Here is a 15,069-nt window from a genome sequence, read left to right on the forward strand (position 1 = left end):
GGCTCCCAGTGAGCAGGAACGGGCAGGGCATGCTGTGTGTCCTCTTATCCATTTGTCTGCAGCATCTTTTCAAAATAATATTAATGCAGAAAATAAGAAGCAACAGGTTTATAGGTAGCAACAGCACCAGAGCAGACCTCTTTCCCACAGAGGCTCCATCCCAGGGAAATAGGGCTGGAGAGGAAAGCAGAGATACCACTGCCAAGACCAATCCTTTTCCCACTGAGCCCTCCCATGCCCATCAACTCAGCATTCATATCCACCCCATTGTATTTAAATGCTGGAGATGAACTGTTCTTCTTTAAGTTTGTCATCAAAGCTATTTACATTTCTGGTAGCTAGACTCTCTAAGGCAACGAGCAAATCACACCCAAAAGCCAGAGACCAAATGCAAATTAAAGCAAACTCAAGAGATAGTTACACACATCCCATGACACAGATTTCCATTCTCTTTTTATACCTTGCAGAGACAATACCAAGACTGAGCAAATACAAAAATCAACTCTATGGCTTAGAGTGGCACCTTGCCAAAGATATTACAGTTCTGGAGAAGCTGAAGCTTCCTCATCCTCCTCCTTGTTGCTTGGATACAACAGTCATCAATTCTCACTACAGTCACTACAAAACAATAGAAATTCAGGATTGTCTTAATCCATCACAGCACTGTCAGGGAACCCTGGCACCCCTGCCTGCTGCTGTGGTTTCTGTAATAACCCTCACAAATGCCATGGGGCACAGGGTAACTCTGAGGATGCCACAGGACTGAGCTCATAATTTCTGCTGAGATTTTACCTGGGCAGTTTTTTTACTCCTGCAGAGCAGGTTGCAAAGAGAACACGAGCACACACAGCAGAGCACAGTCTCATCACTGGCTGCTTTGTAAAGGCTCCTTCTCCCTCTGCAGCTAAAGAGCTTTTGCAGGGATTGGTGACACCTTCAAACCTGCACATGTTTGCTCATGATCACCCAAAGTCAGCTCCAATCTGGGGCACTGATAACCTCCAGGTAACTCCCTGCACACCTGGAGGAAGGGATGGCCTGGCTCTCTAAAGCCTTGAGGAGGAACCTGACCACTGTCCCACGATAACAGTATTGTAATAGTGTTGATCCTAATTATAATGAAAAGCCAAAAATCTTGATCTGGGCCAGCTGCTGCACAAAATCAACCCAAAATCTTGCTATTTGTCCCCCAAGAGCTGTCAGCACTGCTTCTTCCTTGGAGCAGGGGCGCTTCAGGCAGGGTTGTTGAGCCACTTGGACAGTTCTGGAGCAGCATCTTAATGTTTGACCAGCCACTTACATGGACAGAGCATCCTCTGTGATAAGAAATCTGTGGAACAGCAGTGGAATCAGCTCTGAATCCCCATTGCCTTTGTGGAGGGTTAACACCAGTGTCCCAGCAGTGTATTTGGGCCTTTACTGTGGGAGAGGGATGGTTTACAGTCCATTTTTAGTGAGACAGGGAAACTGACTCCAAATGATGAAATAATATAGGCCAGCTATAGCATTATCACAGACTGACACACGGTCAGAAGATCAGTGTTGGGGTGCTCATACCATAACAGCCCAGGCTAAGCCCAAGCTTTCCCAGCCCTTCCCATCTAGCCCAGGCCCATCCCTGTCACTGTTTCTCCAGCTGCCTTTTGGCCGTGCTGTGCTGCTGTCCAGGTGTCCATCCCAGCATCCTCACCAAGGACAACCCCCAGTTTTCTGCTGGTTTCTCCTTCCCAGCAGGTGGAAATGCCCCCACAGCTTCATTCCCCTTCAGGAGGAGCATGGGCACAATTCAGGTGGCCTTGGCTGAGGCTGTGTCCATCAGTGCATGGAGGAGGGTGAAGTTTGGGGTGCAGGTGCCAGCCTGTATCAATAGAGATGGACAGCACATCCTCAGGGCTGCCCAGCACATGGAGCCAGGCTGGGCTGTGTTTGTGTGGGGGCTGAGGATGTCACCTGGCACAGGAGCTGCATCTCTGCTGTTTCCTGTGCTCTCTCTCGCAGAAGAGAGCCCAAGGATGGCTCTGGCAGGGAATTCACACCATCCCTGCCACCGTGTGCCTCCGCAGCCTCTCCCAGCAGGCTGGCAGGGACACTTCTGCTCAGAGATTGAAATACCTGCCCCAGGCTCTCTCCTCAACATCACACTATTGCACAGTGACCATCAGCAAGCAGAGAATCAAATTTAATACACAAACTGCAGGTTCTGCAGATGATTTTGCAAAGCAGTTTGGATGTGGATGGATTTTGGCCTGGCACTGCTCCCTCCTGCCCTGGTCCCACCCCAGCCCCCAAAGCCCCACCACAGCCCCCACTGCATCCCACCAGCATCCCTCCTTTCCCCCAGCCTGCTTCCCTCCAGCTGTTAAACTCCTTGCCTCTGGATTACCTTTAATTTATGCCCCCAGTGCCCTTTCATGGATTATAATTCTGTACGAGATGTTTGTGCTGTACCCTCCCCCGGTATTAAAGTGTCAGGAGTATATCCCCAGGCCATCCATCTTCAACACTTCCGCAAGGGCTTGGCAATCCTCTGACATGAATATTATGGCTCTCCATGCAGAGCCTCCATCACTCAAGCTGACAAGTGTTAGAATCTCCTCTCTTGAACGGGGTAAGTGACCTTTTCATATGCAGCACAGCTTCCCGGTCACGCTGCATCTGGTGCAGGGAAACCAGCGAGTGCCAACAATTCCCTGAAGTCTTAGAAAACAAGCCACAGGTCCTTTTCCACTTGCAAAAAACCCAAACTTAGCAGGACAAAGTTAAAGGCCTGAAGCAGCCTCTGGTTACCTGCTGCTAGTGCCAGTTCCCGAGAGGAGGATGGAAAAGCATCCATTCCATGCCTTCTGCAGGATTTATCAACAGGTATTCTCAAGGAAAGATGGAAGGATTTGGGTGTCTGGCTTGTTGGAATACATAGGAAAGATTTTTGTGACCAATTAGTGACTTTAGTGACTTAGAAACCTCAACTCTAGTTTTAAACAATATCTTTTTAAGTGAGGTGCTTAAAGTTAGATCCTTAAACCCCATCAGCCTGATATTCAAAGCTGCTGAACTCCTGGGCTTCCCAGGAGTGTGTGCAGGAGCTTCCCTGTACCTGTGCCTAGGGAGAAGCTGAGGGAGAAAACAAACTCAGAAAAAAACCTTTAAAGTTGTTTTCCAGCTCTGACTTCCCAGCTGTGCTGCCCTGGGGACACTCCAGTCCATGGTGCTCGACAGAAAGTGAATCCCCTGGAGTGGAACTGTGTGATGATTCAAGCTAAATCCCTCCTACAAAATTCACACGTTACCCCAAGTCCTTTGCTAAAGGGGTGGCTAATTTTTTTTCTTCTCTAGAGAGTAAAGGGACTGTCAGAGCAACTTTGCCACCTTCCCCCGACAGAGGGACTGGTGCTGGCTCACTGCCAGCACCGAGCAACAAAAACTTGTTAACACCTTTTCGGCTCCCTCTTAATAAAGTCAGGGCAATTAACAGCTTCACTATTTACAAAACAAATCCTCTTTGCAACACCTGAGAAAAACAGTTACAAGTGTTTCCCAAACATTTCTCAGCTGGGGAGGACACCTAGAATAACTGTCTGCTGGGATGTGCTGCATCTGCTTTTTCTGGCTGGAGCAGCATTCTGTGCTTCCCATGGAATGCTGCATATTCAGAATGAATTCATCCTGCACTTCCAGCCAGGGAGTCCTGATCAAGCACAGGTGGGAAAGGTTCCAAAGGTTACTCTAAGAGAAAGAGGTGTACAGGGAGCCAGGGTGTCAATTTGTTGTCCACTTGCTGGTCCATGTTTCTGGTGTGGCCACATGGTACAAGAGGTAGGCATAGAGCAGGTTCCTCCAAAAATGCCCCCGGGTGGCTGGGAGGGAGTTGGTAATGTACAGCATATTTACACCTCTGCAGAGGGATTCACAAGCTCCCCCAACTCTTTTTCTGGTTCCCTGCTCTCTCCTAGGATACAATCCATGCCCCCCACTTTGCAAATCACTGCCCTGGCTTACAGTGCAGTAAATTCCCCCTTTTCAAGCAAGCCCCAAGGAGCTGAGCCATATAACAGAAGATTGATGGATTAGAGAAAAGCAGATAAATGTAACTTGCAATGTACTTTCAAAATTATTTCCTTCCTTCTCTTTTGCTCCCCTATCCTGTTCCCCCTTTACCAAACACACAGAGTGGCTCATATTGTACATACAAGAAGGATGAGGTGCTCCCTAATTAAACTATTATTTATCTGTAGAGATGGCTGCTGGGACAGTTTCACACAAGAACTCTCCCAGACGAAGTGGACTTGGTTCAAATACTTCTGGAGATTAGAAAAGACCCTTTTTAAGTGTGCACCAGGTCTTGGACCCACACTCATCCCTCCCAGAGGGTCTGAAACACAGAGAGGAAAGGAGGGGGAGTTGGTGGTAACTCTAAGTGAAGTAAGGAGCAGAGATTGATGGCCACAGCTAAGAAATGTTCACCAAACACAGTCAGGATGCAAAGATGAGTTGCAATCATGTGAGACACAGTGAGTAAGAGCCAGAAAATGAAGAGCCTAAGCCCAGATCTGTCATAGAATGGGATAGTGGAGCTGTACAAGTAGTAGAACTCAATGGGAAATAGGCAGATCTCTAATAGTATTTTAGCTATTCTTTTTCTTTCTCTCTCTATTCTTTCTTCAGTGTCCCATGCAACATTAATTGAAGCCCCTTGTGGGCACGGCCAGGAGAGAATAGCTCGTCAGGGGACATGTGAGCACAGAGCCTGGACAGTAAACAGCCCTTAATTTCCCCCTCTGATGCTTTCAACAGCACATAGGATGCCATAAAAGATGATAATGACGAGGTCAGTAGAGACTGTAAAACAGTGGGGAGAGGCACAAGGGTTACCTCGCTTGGGCTCAAACTCGGGCCATGCATGGGCTGAGTTTGCTGGTTTTAGGCTCTGCTTGGGACCATGCTGCACTCCTGTCCCACATGGCCTGGCTGCCAGCACTCAAACTGGGCTGTGGTGAGGTGCCTGGTCTGAAATGTTGGGTTGTGATGTCAGGGGGACTCTCTTTATTGACTCAGATCAAGCCTGGACACAGGCAAGGGTGAGAAGTACTTCTCACATTTCCTCTCAATTCCACAGGCTTTTCTAACCCACGGAGCTGTGGCTCTGGCCTGACACTTCTCAGGGACCATCCGTCAAGACCAGAGTCAGCAGTTCTAAAGGCAGTAATTTCTATTTCTCTCCCTCTTGCCCAGTGCCTTGAAGCTAAACCTACTCTGGCCCAGCTCTTCATTCCCACTCCTGCCAGGCAGATTTCTGCTGGCCAGCTGCCATCAGTTGTGATAGGGACAAGGCACCTCCTCCCTGTCTCTAAGTGGATTTTGAAGCCAATGAGCAGGAGAATAATTAAATTAACTCAGTCCTGAATACCTCCCGAGGTGCCAAGCATTCCCAGCATTACAGCTGCACCACAGGTGTCTGGAGAGCAGGTAATTCCAGTCAGAGGCAGGCTGCAAATGTGGCTCCCGGGGACATCTCTGCTGGCACAGGAGCAGCAGCACCAGCCAGTCCGGGACAGGAGCGCTGGGAAGAGATTCTCAGGATGGCTTTGCTCAAGACAGATTGAGTCCAGAATAAGATAGTACATTTATGCTTTGATGTGCTTAAGTTAATAAGATTTATCCCAGGGCAAACACAGTTGTGCTTCCCTGCCTGGAATACTTCACTCTCCTGTTTCTTGCTTGTCCCATGGGCTTTCCCCCACAGGGTGTGAGCGCTGTCGTCTCAGCCCTTAGCCTGTTTTACCAAACAACCTGCTACTTGAATTCCCTCAGAAACATCTGTATGCTTTTGACTGCAGCACATTGATTTCTTTCTTTCACCTACTACAGGCCATGAGATTTGAATCCATGAATCTGGATTTGAGACAGTCCATGATCCAGGAATGTTCAGGTCGCAGCCTGCACTCAGCTCCAGCTCCAAGGTGTGCAGGGGAGCCTGGCCCAGCCCTGGCCAGGGTGGAGGCAGGGCAGAGGACATCCCCACTGCAGAGCTTTATCTCCCCATCACCAGAGAGCTCACAAATCACTGTCCAGTCCCTTTCAAGCAGTTGGAAGCACTAAATTGTACCTCTTGTATCCAGACACCATCCAATCTCCTAGGACCAGGCCAGGTACATTGATAAGGAGATAGTGTAAATGCTCAAACAGGATGGAGCCAAAAGTCACAATTTCCTGTGCTTTAACTTAGCAAGTGCCATATCAACAGGGGAGTCTTTTTTGGATTATCTCCCATTCCAAAGGGGGCTGTTGTGGCCAAGGACCTGCCACTCTACTGCTTCAGTGTAGAGGATCTCTGGTTTTATGTGACACTAAGTACAAGGTGCTCTGTACATTTTCAGCACAAATTTAATTACAACTATGATCCAATAAACATTTGGGAAGAGTAACAAACAGTGCTACAAAGAGAACAGAGTGGCAGTCAGCTCCTTCCAACTCCTGAGTTTTAAACCCCAGATGGTTTAAGGGGCACTTCCATACTCTGTGTTCTGTGCAGAAGATAAAATTAATTTCCACATCATCCTGATTAGTTCAGTATCATATAAACTATCCTGCCTCCTAACCAAGCTAACCACTGACAATCCCCTTCAGCTCATTCTCTTGGCTGTAAGCAGACACTGACCTCACCCCAGGGAACTATTTTCCTGGAGATGACTTTGGACACTAAATATGCAGCTACATCTTGGTAGGTTATTAAATCCACATGTGAAAATAAACTCATCTGTCATCTCATGCGTGTGTTTTAGCTTCCTTTTAAGAAGATATAAATGTACTAGAGCACCCCATTAAAGCAATTTACATGTCTTGCTTTATTTTCTCAGAGAGGACATTTCTTGCCTGGAGATTACTGGTTTTTGGGAAAATGAATCAACTAAGGAGTCATGGAATAACAGAACTGACCTTCAGGTGCAACTCCTTGAACAAACACCACCCTGACCTGTGTTTTGAAGGATAGGTAACTTTTTGCGCAGGCCCCTTCAACTTCAAGACATTTCTTTCCAAAGCCACATGGTGACATCAAGCCCCAGAGGCTGGAAAAATGAAAGCAGAAAGCAAATGGAAGCTGTGCTGAGATGAGCTCCACGAGCATTCGAGTGCCAGAGACAGGCAAAGAGCAATGGGACATTCCATCTCCTGCTCAGCCCTGGCACCAGTGTGCAGCTCCCTCTGTGAGGGACCAAAGACAAAGCTTCATTTTCTGAGACACCAGGGCAGACACTTCTCTGCTGCCTGAAAGACGTGAACTCTCAAGACAGCTAAATAAATGAAACCAGAAAAGATAATTAGAGAAAAAAAAACAACCAAAATCCTTTAAAAAAAGTTTGGATGTGCTAGTCATCCTTCTTAATTCCAGCTGTGTCCCTGTCACCATGGACATATTGGCTTTCACCCTGCTCCTCAAAGGTTTGACTGCTAATCCACCCACCAGTCCTTGAGGAATACACCCACTGGAGACATCACCTGTGTTAGAATAGTCCTCACTTCTCAACAACAGCACTTTATGGCCCTGGCTGCCTCTGCTAGGGCATGTTTTCCATTGCAAGTCTCACTGTGACAAATTACAAATTACTTAAAAACACTCCTTCCACATTAATCATGTAAGAGGAACAAAATACTTTGTGCCAGCATTCTGACACTTGCCCTGGAGAGCCCTTTTCTCCTGGAGAGTGGAGCCCATTGGTTTGCCAGAGCAAGATAATCAAAGCATGATCATCACATCAGGCTTGGACATCTCAAGGAGGGATGTATAAGAGAAGGTTGTAAGAAAAGAAGCAAATTTATCCTTCCTGCAGTGATGAAGACAAATGTATTGATTGGAGCTGAAGGGATGTAAGAGCAAACCATTAGAACTAAGAATGTCTCATTTCTTCTCTCATCCCCCAGAGCCTTACTAACATAGCCGAATGGGTTAATTGTGACTCATCTTACTATTTCTTCCAAAGAAAAGATCCAAAAAGTTACTGCATTCCCCTTGGATATCTGCACCTCCTGCTGTGGCCTGAACTTAAGACACCAGAGGAGCTGCAATATTAGCTGCACTGGAATGTTTTGTTTTTCCCTTGCAAAACAGCCCCATCTCTCCAAGTGTGAATGTGCTTCAGTTACCTAAACATACTTGAGAGGGGCAAAAAGAAAGGAAATTTAAATTTTTTTATACTTAACTGAAGAATTCCCACCTTTGTTGAAAGGAAACACAAAAGGGCATGCCTCAACATGTTCCTCTGGCACTATCGACCAAGGGAAGACAAAACTTTTAGAAGATAATTTTTTTCTATAAAAAAATAAGTAAATTCCCATCACTAATGTGTCGCCTCTGGACCAGTGTGGAAATCCTACAGCCTCCATGGGCAGAAACAGTTTAATGTTACACATGTGGACACAAAAAAGACATACTGTATTTTTGGAAAACTCCCCTGGTACCAGATACAGCTATTTCACATCCATGGGTGAGTTGGCACACGCAAATGGTGAAAATTATTCTGTATTTAAACTTTCTCAACCTTAAAAGAAAGCCTTTTGCAGAATTGTAAATTAATACTAGGTGACAATGAAACTATTAATTTTCATTGGAATCACATAGATAGATAAATAAAGATCCAATTTCTTGTCAGTATAAGGGAATGAAAATCAAAAGCTGCCAGTTTATACTGTCAGGATATTACAATCTCAGGTCATACCCAAGTTAATATAATCTGTCAGAATTCACCTCAGTAGAATTATAGCAAATTATAGTACCCAAGGACATGGCCAAACATCATCTTCTGCAGCAAATTTCTAAAAGCACACATAAAATAGTTCAACTTAAAAATACTGTAATAGTTTACCTTACACCTTTTCCCTCATGTCAGCTGATGAAAGTCACATCAACTGTTTGTACCTGGAAAGAAACCCAGCAGTCAGAGCAGAATAAAAATAGCTACAAATTTTGTCTGTCAGCCTTTGTTCTCTGTGCCCAGGGCAGTCCTCCTGCACACACCTGTGATCATGGCTGAGCTGAGAGAAGCTCAGTCAGAGACTCTGAAAGGTGAATTTCCTGGTTTAGGGACAGGGAAACATTCCATTTCTGTGTTGTTGCAACAGAGGAAGACAGAGCAGAGGATCCCACGTGTCCTCATTTGGCCTTTTCTCTACCTGTTTTGTTTCACAGCTCTAAACGCGGTGTCAGTGAACACTGTGTGATTTCCCCTTGGATCATCACCTTTGGTGGCTGCAGACAACAACACAGAACAGAAAACAAAACAGCTGGAGGTGCTGCTGGGGCAGAGGAGCACAGATCCTCCCAGCCACACACTCATCTGTACCCTTGAGAGGAATTACTCCCACCTAGGAGCTGTTCTCAAACCTGCTAATTTCATACACACCTTCAGAGAAGTGCCAGGTCTGCTTGTTTCCACTTCCAGAGATGAAAGAAAACTGGCCCCTCATTTTTGATCACTGCTTTAGGAGGTCCAGAGGTGATTAACAGACTAGCAACAGCATTACTATTGTGATAGCAGCTATCTTCATTAAAACCTCATACCACAGAGAGAAACCCTTCTACACATATCCAGGTAGAAAAGCCTCCAAAGAAATGATTCAACACATAGGATGCCAAAAGATCCAAGCACCAAACCACTGGCAGACCTTGAGAACACAGGTGTTAAAACTCCCCATTCCTCCCTCCAAGGAGGCACTTTCATAGAGCACGTGCAGTAACCATCTGCTTCTGCATTTGCCCCTATTTTCATGATTCTGTGATTCCAGATCCTACTGCTGCTCCAAGGGAGGACCCAAGGAGACTTTTTATGTCTCAGTTCCTTAGCATGACACTTGTACCACCTGTGTACTGCCAGTTCCTTTGTCCATCACTGCCCACACACTGAGGAGAGATATTATCAAGAAACCAGGTATCACTGTTAAAATCATGTTTATGGATGACTTGAGATTGTTCATTCCAGGAATCCCACATAGTCTTAAAAAGGAACATTTTGCAGAGACAGAACAACTGGTAAAGATATATCATGGCTGCTTTGTGCTGTGATGACAGCCTTTGCAATGGGTAAAAACAAATTAATATCAATAATAATGCTAAGTTTGGAGAATGCCTTAGCACTGAGTCAGCACTCAGGTAAGACAATGTTTTATTGCAGCTCATTAAAGAAAAAAAAAAGCAATAAAATGCTTAAGAACAGATTCTGACTACATGAAGCTAATAAACAGTATGATAAACTATCATTTACATGAATAAGAAAAGGAATGGACATTTCATTTCCTACGCCTTTGTTGCTCCCTTTCAGTTGCACTGATGGGGCTATTTGGGGAAGCCCCACAGAGCCTGTTTACAAGAGAACTTTGCAAAACAAAGACAGTCATGGTCAAAACTTTGCTGGTCAATTCAGTATATTTACATGGAAGAGCTGGGAAGAAAACAAGTATTCTGAAACAGCCTCATGGGATAGTTCAGCTGGAAGTGGTAACTAGCAGGGAAGGATCTCATGGCTATCTAGATGTGTGGTGGCCACAGAAAAAGCAATCTGGTTTTCAAACAGAGGCTTGATCCAACTTTCTTCATCCAGGCAAAAATACCATTACACAACTCCCTGGGCAAAATGGCAACTGCCAAAGTGTTCTGCATGCAGGAAACAGCATCGTCCAAGTCTGGCTCCTGAGAAATTAGCTTTCCATAAATGTGGAAAATGTGCCATGCCCACACCTGACAATACATTTCAGATGCACATACATCATCTGAGCAGCTCCCAGAAACGATCCCATTTTCCCTCTTTAACTAACAGAATGGAATTGCTCTGGATTTACAACGAAGAAATCTAAAAGCACAGTTGGAACCACTGTTTTTAAGAAGACCTTGCTATGCCATAACTTTTCACAGTTCAGTTGCTAAATTACACATTATAAAAATAAGTAAGTGCAATTGAAAGACTGTGTTAATCTCAGAAGTTTAAACACTGCTCTGTAATGACTGCTTTATAGTGGCCCACAGTAAAGTGCTTTATGGGGCATGCAGGAGATTTGTCCGCACGCGTCCGTTAAACACTCCTGGGAATTTTCTCACACAGAGAGACGAGGCCTGACACAAAACTAAACATGGACAAAACACTGCCTCATTCACACGGCACCAGGAATGCCACCCAGTAAGAAAACACTTTACAACACCTACCAGAGATAAGAACCACCAGCCAGCATAGTAATAAGATGTTGCTTTCGGAAAAGCAGAATTTCCTAACCTGACAATCCGTGCAGATTCTGGAAGCATGACAAAAACACAACTGTCCCCTAGCAAGGAAATGAGAGCTTAAGCATTGATTATAAAGAGATGATAAAGAAGCATGGGTGGTTGGTAGAGTAGTTTACTAAAGCCAAGAGTATTTACAGCCAAACTAGGTTCTTGCACATAAAAATTCCCTGGAACTTAGGGTGAGTTCACACGTGCTTACTTGCTCAGTAATGGCAGTCTGTCAGCTGCAGACTGCCTTTTCTCTCTGGACAAACAGGATCCATCCAGGTTGACTCAGATTTCAGGTGAAAAGACTTTTCAATAAATGAAATATGAAGGTAACAAAGTTGCAGACATGGTACCAGAGCTGTGTTTTGGTTTTATTTTTTTAATAATCACGCTTCAGAATAGCGCCAGCTAAGCAAGATGAGCCAGTCAGGGCTTCTCAAGGGACAAAACTTGATGGCACACTAGACAAATATAAGCACACCCAGCAAGGCACTGCATGAAGATCTGTGTGCAAAAGCATTGCCTCCCTCAGCCCTAAAACACTCACAAGCAGTGAACTGAATTCTCAATCCTTCAGTGTTACCATTATTAGGGTATCATTCACTCACTTGTCTGCAAACTTGCCTTCTTCTCCCACCAGCTGCTCTGTCTCACAACAATACCTCATTTCTGGCTCAGGGGACCAACAAAAAGCTCTCCCTGAGCCTGGGCAGTGTCCCCATGATCCCTTGGCAGGAGGCAGCATGACAATGATTTGACAGAAGATCAGTCACGCTGCTGACACTCTGCACACTTGGAGGAGCTCATCCACACCAGGGGAGGTTTCGAGGTGCAGGCAGCTGCTAAAGCAGCAGGTTTTCCTCTCACTAAATCAGAACCAAGCACCTATTGGCTGTGGTGGTGCTGGTGCCACTGCCACGCTGGTTTGTGCCAAGTCTGCTTGAGCAAAGCAAAGCAGCAGGTAATGAGTAGAGGACTGAAGTCCTATTTCTAGTCCAAGGACAAATCTACTAAAAGGAAATAGCACTGCAAAAACAACTGCAAGTTGTCTTTCTATGATGATCTTTTTATGATGTGCAAGAAGTCTTTCCAACAAAATAGAAATTATCTCTCTTCTGATTTTGTTTTTTTTTTTTAATAGAAATTGAAGAACCACAGTATTTTCAGAGGACGAGCTGTTGTCAGGTACCACCAAAAATAGCCAACATTGCAGAACAACACAAATTATCTGACTACTCTGACTGAATGAGTGAACACTGATCCTCATCAACAGTTGTTTAAAGGATGGTCAAGATTAATAGCTTAAATGAAGGAAGAAACACAAATCTTCTTTTCCTACATGAGAAAAGCAAGGGTTTGCAAATCTCCATGAAACGATCTTAAATCTCCTGAATGATAGTCCCAAGCTCTGACCAGTGACTCACTTCTGAATCTGGGCACACTGGAATGCTCTGACAGATGCAGGCAATGGGAAACTGCCTTTGACTGAGGCCTCTGCTATTTTTAATGTCCAAGGTTCCTGGCAGTTGAACTGTTCCTGAAGATAATAAATCCCTTGTGAGACAGGAAGGCTGAACAACCACATACTTCAAGTCTAGCTCAAGCTGTATAGTTCCAAGAACAATTTCCAGTGCAGGTGATAGCAAGCATATGATAAGCAAAGTTCCAGGAGGAACTCTTATGAAAAAACAGAATTATGGGAAGCAGACTGAGCTCATTTTATGGAAATAGCTCTATTCCAGCACTCAGGCAGTAAAACTAAAATGAACTCCCTCAAAGTTAAAAATGCCTAATAAAACTCAATAGGCAAGTTAATTATTTTGACTTGACAGAAGGAGAGGACAGGTTACTCGTTCCCACAGAGAATATATCACCTTGCTGACATCGAATAGAAAGACATCTTTCAGTTAATCTGGGTGTTTTTTCCCCAAAACTATGTTTTCTATGCTACAGATTTACAACCCTGGCCAAGCCTGTACCACTGTGGGCTAAATAAAAACCCTGAAGACAGTAAGAAATGTAGCAGACATGCCCCAATAGCCTCTCCCGTGGTGTCACAGCTCCCTCCACAGGACCAGGTTGCTCGGCCCCTTCACATTCCCACGGCTGACCCTCTGCTCACATCCTATTTATTAATGCAGGTTCCTCAGGACCTCAGCTCTGGCAGCTGCTGCATCAATACCTGTCCTGTGTGTAGGGATACAGTGAGGCAGGATGGCACCCAGGGGATAAAGGCAACTTCTCTCCTTCACCTTTTTCTCAGGAAAATGGAAGCAAGCACCAGTTAGCAATGGAAGGTGTTAGCTCCAACATTAGAGAATAACTCCGTGATACTTGAACACCTGAATGACTGAGAGCCGGTATTGTGTGAGTGATAAATGTGACATTTGCAACATCAGCTGCTTTTGTCCTTTCTCCCACCCCCTGGGTAAGGACTCACCTACTCTTGAGCAACGTAACACAGCTCTGGCACAAAAACAAAACTGAAACTCCAGCATAAAGGATACATAACATAAAGGATGTATTTATTGTCAAACAGTAGCACATCAAAATAAGCAGGCAAATGTCATAGCAACTAAAAAAATACAGGAGAATGCCTTGTGAATTCACCAGATTTTAGCTTCTGGCATCTTCAGAAAATGGATTTTTTTATTTGGCTGACAGGAAACCACAAAGCACAACTGTCCTGTAATTGGAACAATCAGGTACATATGGGAACAATAATTATAGGCAAAATAAACTGGTTGTAAACAGATCTGTTTACTCTATTTCTAGCCACCTCGTACTTTCAGCCTTGACTACTTGGGTGTTTGAGATTTCTTTTTTTATCTTTATCCTAGCAGTCCCAAGATTTTTAGGTCTTGGTACTGTAGGGACCTGTTTTAAATGTTTATTATCTGGGCTGGTTATCACTGAGAAGATAAACAATTCACTTAAACAAAGTTTGATGTTACAGACAAATGAGTTATGTTTCTCATAATTACTCAAATTGAGGAAGCAAGTTTTTTCATGAAACAAATTATGAAATTGCTTGTTTGTTTAGTAGCAGTCAAACATACTCTTATTTCAGAGTTATGAAAATTACAGTCTTTTCTTCACTATAGACAGTCAAACCATAAGATACAAAGCTTGAAGTTAACAGCAAAAGTACAGCTCTTTGAAGAAAATTAAAAAGCCCCACATCCCCCAAAAAGGGTTTAGTTACTTCATAAAAGGCAATAGTGTGGGATTAACCCATTGCCTGTGGAAGAGCCCTCTCATGAAATTCTTCAACAGAACACATAAAAGTTTGAGGAAATCAACAGAAATTTGCATACCTTTAGGGGCAGGAGAACACAGAAAACACTCTTAAGGTGAGTTGTTCCAGTCAAGCACCTTTATTTAAGCACCTTTAACCAATTAAGCAAACAAATGTTGGAAGACAACTTTAGTCCTTAACTAAAATACATATTATTATTTATAATCACTGAGCCTTTTGCCACCAAGATGGAAAAGGTGCATTGAATGTACCATCAAATTACATTCTGACAAAAACATCAGACTTAAGTGAATCATCTTCAAGAACAACCTTAGCTGGGTGAATTAATCAGCAATTAAAATTCCAAAGCTGCTAATATGCCTCCAGTAATTGTTGTCTACATTATATCCAAGTACCTCCCTTCATAACTGAATTTATGCTAAAAAATTGCTGAAACACAACCCTTGGCTTCTCAAAGCCTAGGCCAGGTAAATGTCATTTGGGAATCCACACTGCTGTAAATGATTTTGTTTTCCCACAGAGACAAAACAAGAAAAATGTGGACAATAGCAGTAAG

This window comes from Prinia subflava, chromosome 16, assembly GCF_021018805.1.
Source record: "Prinia subflava isolate CZ2003 ecotype Zambia chromosome 16, Cam_Psub_1.2, whole genome shotgun sequence".
NCBI classification, from domain to species: domain Eukaryota; kingdom Metazoa; phylum Chordata; class Aves; order Passeriformes; family Cisticolidae; genus Prinia; species Prinia subflava.